Source organism: Cryptotermes secundus, unplaced genomic scaffold (assembly GCF_002891405.2).
Source record: "Cryptotermes secundus unplaced genomic scaffold, Csec_1.0 scaffold505, whole genome shotgun sequence".
In the NCBI taxonomy this organism is placed as follows: Eukaryota; Metazoa; Arthropoda; class Insecta; order Blattodea; family Kalotermitidae; genus Cryptotermes; species Cryptotermes secundus.
The window spans coordinates 719,407-725,451 of NW_019740659.1; positions in this window are offsets into that span (position 1 = coordinate 719,407).

The following is a 6,045-nucleotide window of genomic DNA, read 5'->3' on the forward strand; positions in this document are numbered from 1 at the left end:
AAATCCCAGAAGACTGCTTTCTTCATAGTCACCGTGATGAAAGCCTCAAATCTTACATATGTGGTAATTCCTCCAAACTCTTCCACTAATCTTGGTCATGTATATAGTTCTGAATTGAAGCATCTACCTAGTTCTGAAAAGCCATTTCTACACATGTCCATTAGTTGCACTAGCTGCATATATATATACACAGAAGAACTATGTATATATATATACAGAAATACTCTCTATGAACACTACAGAGCCTTCATAGAATACATGGGAGCAGCCTACAGTGTATTACTCGTGGACTTATTTCAATACCTTTATAAGTAACTCAAAACATAAGAAAAAAGGTATGGTACTGGGATGCACAGAATGGTACTGTAATAATCTACCAATCTTAACTCTGCAAATCTTACTCCAGACAACTACAGGATTAACACATATTATGAAGAAAATATTGCAAGTGGGGAACATTACAGTCCATAGATCTATTCCTGCCAAAAACACAGAATAAAAACAAGACATTATTTTTGTCAAGGTCCAATGTCATTCTTTGAAACAAACTGATTTCTCCCCAGTTTTGTTCTCAATTTTGTACATGTACTTATAATTCATATGCCTGGAGCGAAAGAAATCAGGTAGCCTCAGAATGAAACCAAAACCAAACACTGCATAAAATCAGACATATTCTGGAGATGTGTCTTAACACCTTCAGGACCGGAGGGGCCAATTGGCCCTCTACGTTTCTATAGCGTTGCGGACCAATTGGCCCTTTTCTGACGTGTTATGTTGCAACCAACTATATCTCGCTGCGTGGCCACATTGCATCATAACTACTGCGTAGTTGACCTCAGGAATGTTTGCTAGCTTAGTCAGTAACATGATCACGCTCATTTCCTGTCACACCCTAAAGAAAAAAGCCTTTGTTCGAGTCCAAGCTTCCATGTATGAACCAGGAAGTTAGCAGTGCAACATGGATCAGAGACGAAAGCAGTTGCAGGCGAAGCGTTCTCTCGGAGAACAAGAAATATTAGATTTGTTCTCCGATGAGCTATCAGATTTGCCAACTGCTTCTTCTGATAGCGAGGCCAGCCTCAGTGAAAGTGACAGTGACAGGGGCCATGAAGAAAGTTGCACTGTGGCTTATAAACTGTGCATTTTTCAATTCATTTTCAGTTTTCAAAAAGGTGAACAGAAATTCTACTTTGAAACACAAAGCATTTCTGTAGAACTTGGCAAAAGCTTGGGCTACTGACCTCATGGTGGCGGCAGTACCTGCGTCAGACACAGACATAGTGCAGCAGGGGCTATCTGTTCGCACCCGCCGGAGGCCTCATGTGGATCCCCCTGGACGACTCTCAGGTGATATGCGGAAACATACAATCGTGAGAATTGTGAAGCGTGTACATTGCAAGAAGAAGTACCCTTCTAGGCAGTGCCGTGTGTGGGCAGTCCACAAGAAGAAGAGTAGGACTGCGTACATCTGCAAATTCTGCGTGATTCCTTTTCATAAAGGAGAATGTTTCCAGAGATATCACATGCGCAAGCACTTCTAGGAGCTCTGGTAAGTGTTTTCCAAAAATTTTAGTTCATAATATTACTTAGGAGATTTTATATTAATTTTTAAAGTGAACAGTGCACAACTTAGGGTGCTAGGCTTAAAAACCCCGGTCCCCAGGGTGATTTAAATATTTAAACAACCGGTCCGCAATGTGTTAAATATAAGTGAAAGCTGACAGTTGAAACCAATCAGACAAATGATAATTAGACACAATTATGTGCTAAGCCAGTAACTTATGTTCTGAGATTTGTACTTCACATGGCAGTGATTATGAAAATTATTGTTATATGGGTTGTGATGTCAAGTACTTTCTGTACAGAATTCAGAGGAATTCGCTGTCTCCATCTTCTGAGGCAGAGGCACATGGTTCCTCTGAAACATCTGCACCAGGCTTCATGGCATCGCATCTCAGAAGATGGTAATCTTGGTAAGATGCAATATTTTTCATTTATGTATATAAAACATCAAATACAGGAAAGCAAAGTGGCTCTTAGGTAGGACGTCCCAGCTATCAATACAAAACAAAATACTAGTATACAGCCAGGTCATAAAACCGGTCTGGACTTATGGAATACAGCTGTGGGGATGCCAGTAAGAGTACACAACCAGGACATATAACCGGTCTGGACTTAGGAATACAGCCATGGGGATGTGCCAGTAAGAGTAGCATTCAAACAATACAGAGATTTCAGAACAAAGTGCTGAGGGGAATAGTAAATGTCCCTTTGTATGCCTGTAATAGTGACATCCACAGGGATCTTGGCATTAGGATGGTCACTGCCGAAATTAAAAGGATAGCTAAGAAGCACGAAGATCAGCTTCACCAAGGATAGCTAAGAAGCACGAAGATCAGCTTCACCAAGGATAGCTAAGAAGCACGAAGATCAGCTTCACCAAGGATAGCTAAGAAGCACGAAGATCAGCTTCACCAAGGATAGCTAAGAAGCACGAAGATCAGCTTCACCAAGGATAGCTAAGAAGCACGAAGATCAGCTTCACCAAGGATAGCTAAGAAGCACGAAGATCAGCTTCACCAAGGATAGCTAAGAAGCACGAAGATCAGCTTCACCACCACAGCAACGTGGAAGTGATACAGCTTCTTGAAAACGTGAGGAGAGTGAGAAGGTTCAAGAGACTCAAGTCATTTGTAAGTGCAAGTGCACGTTAATGTAAACAGTGATACGAGCGCAACAACCATGTGCTCAAGACACCAGATGCTGGGACATACGGGTCAGTGTAGTCTCAAGAGTTTAGTTCTAGTAGTAGTTCAAGTGAGAATAAAAATGCTCGTTAGTCCCAGACTAGTTGCATTGTTGGACCGTTAAAAAAATGTATATAAAACAATATGTGGAACTAATATGAATAATTTAAAATACAGAACAGTAATTTTACTACTGATTGTTTATCAGCAGTGAAACAATATACCAACATATTCATATAATTCATTGACACAGTTCAATTCTATGCATTTCTTCAACTAGTATGTAAAATTGAGCCTGTCTGTGAATGATTCTTATGCAGTCCACAGAAAACTGAGATAAAAACTTAACATAACGTTTCAAAAATGCATAAACATTAGGTCAATACTGAATTAAAACCATAATATGTTACAAGAAATATTATAACTTCATGCTAAAAAAGAAAGAAAACTGGTACAACATAATATCACTTGTTACTAAACATGCTGTCAGGAAGATAATACCCCAGAAACTTAGGAAATGTTACAGGATTATTTATAAAATTACTGATCCCAGTAAGTCCTTCAGCATTATAGCAGAAATATTTGTGCATTTTCTAGGGGCTCCGGCTAGACAAGCACAATTATTTATCTTGTAATGTTTCAAAATTTCCTGCTCATTGCAATGTGCATACATGCATTTCCTTTCAACAGCAAATTTGAACTTGTGACATGACCTCTCAGAAATCTCTACCATCTTAAGTTCAATAAAACCAATTATTCCCTAGTTGGTTCATTACAGCCATTTTTCTTAAATCAAGTCAACTTTAATTTCATGGGCTGGATTAATTATTCTAAGAATACATACTTGAGGTATGGTACTTAATTGGGGAAACCAATTGGGAAACTCAGACACTGGAAAAGTACAGATACCCCCCTCAACTAGTATGAATTTTGCATTAATACAAATACACACATTTCTTTAATTTAATATTATTAAAGGTTAAAATGAACGTCACTAAAGTTAACTGAATTACATATTTTTCAATAAAATTTAGACACTGCATCCAAAGAAAATATTTAAGAATTAAATGACCACTCTTGGGAAACCAGTTATCACATAAGTTTGGGGGCACCTCTACACTGAACAAAATGCTAATAAAATGACAATAAATTAAATACTTTAGTTATATAAAGCAGTTGTAATCCCCTGCCCATATTCCTAGAGAACACAAAGAAGTATATGCTGACACACAATTTATACTTAAGCAAACTTCCAGCACAACAAATGGGAATCAAAAGCTTTAGATGAGAGGTTGTGCATGTGATATGTTCTTTGGATGTACCATGATCTAATCTCCAATATGGAACTAGCAATCTTGATTTAATTTAATGTGGTTTTCCTCAGTTCCTTCATATAACCTTCACAGATCAGTTGTTCAGATATTGTATTGTGGGAACATCACACATACTAACACGCGGTTTCGCTGGTCCAACAGACAGCACTCAACTCCTAGTCAAAATGCATATTGCTGCCAACGCTCGTATTTATACAGCACTCGCTGTCCAGCCCACCTTTATATCATAGCGCGTGCTAGCCAATCAGCACTCACAATTGAAACTGCAAATTTAAGCTCTGCCCAGCAAGCATGGTATAAAAGCGGAGCCCAAAGCTCGCAATCATCAGTGATCACATTCAGTCTTCAGATCAGTTCTTCCCTGCGCCAAAGATGGCTGCAGCAACTCTCCAGCAACCACGCTCTGCTACCAGACAGCTAACGTAGCTGCCACAATTCTCCAGCAACCTCGCTCTATGACCAAGCAGCTAACATAGTTGCCGCAACTCTCCAGCAATGTTGCCATAGGCAGCTATTCCTACAGGCACACGCAGCACCACATTAGCGACCGGACAAACCAGCTGAACGGCTGTAAAGACTTGGTTTACTACAAAGGAGCAAATCCTACCAGCACACTCACAGTGGAACAAACTGCCCTTTTCAGGGTCAGCCAACTTTGGACATTCCGCATAGCTTCGCAGCTATTCTGTACATTCAATTTATACAATTGTTACAGATTTACATGGTTGTCTCTTAGAACATCGCCAATCCAACAGTATCAACTGCAAAGAATATTTATAAAAGATTTTCAAACATAATTACTATCTAGGCATATAAGAATGTGAATTTATATGATACTTATCACACCAACATTATCTCAAGGCAGTGCAACATGGACATCAGCAGAAATGAGTTTTAATGAGGAGGGCTGAGGGATATAGCCTTCTAGACTACAGAAGGAATTATCAGAAACTATAAATTCCATAGATAAATTCCAACTTATAAAACAATACAGAAGAGACTGGAAAGAACATATTGACAGAATGACTTCTCACAGAATTCCAAAAATGTTCTTAAAATATCGACCAAAAAGACAATTCAGAAAACCCAAAAAATTATGGAAATATTCTGTTTTGTAGTATCTATAACAAGAATCAGTAGGCTTAATACATGAAAGGATGATGATGATTTAAAAAATAAAATATGAAATGGAATCAAAGTAACTAGGCCATACTGTATTTTTCTGGAGGGACTGAGGAAAGCAAACCTGTTAGGACAGCCAGTACCCAACATCCTTCCAATGTAAGTCAGCTAACCTACGTGGCAACAATTATACGTCATTACACGACCAACTAATCATAGTTACGTAACAAACAGAAATTTACTTTCTGTAGTTTACATTTGTAATCAATTCAACAAAATAAAAACAGAAAGGAACTAGACTGTGTCTATGGAAATAAAAATTTGTAATATTAAAATACATGAATGCCATATCATGCTTGCATGATCCCACAGTAATCGACATACACATGGCTCTACAGCAAATGGCTCACACAAACAAAAAATTACAATCATTGCTATAATAAGTACTAATATAAACTTTTTGAATTATGTTCACACACGTCTCAGTAGCATAATTAAGTTTACATCATTAGAAGTGACATGAAATATGTTGTGGTATAAAGAGAAGTGACAAACACATTTCAGGTCACAATGTTGTTACTGTCTAGCTACTGACATGAGCATAAAACTTAAAGAGGTTAATATGGCATAAGTTATCTTTGTCTTATGTTTCCTAATAATAAGAATATGCAGGCTAGCAGAGAACAATGAAAGTTTCTTTCATACTGTGCAAGTTGTATTTCTCTATCCTGGAAATATCATTTGTAAACAAATGAGATATGACAATGGCCAAAATAAATAATTATTTAAATGAGCAATGAAAAAAATAAGAGCCTAAGTACCAAAGCCGTTTCACAAATGTG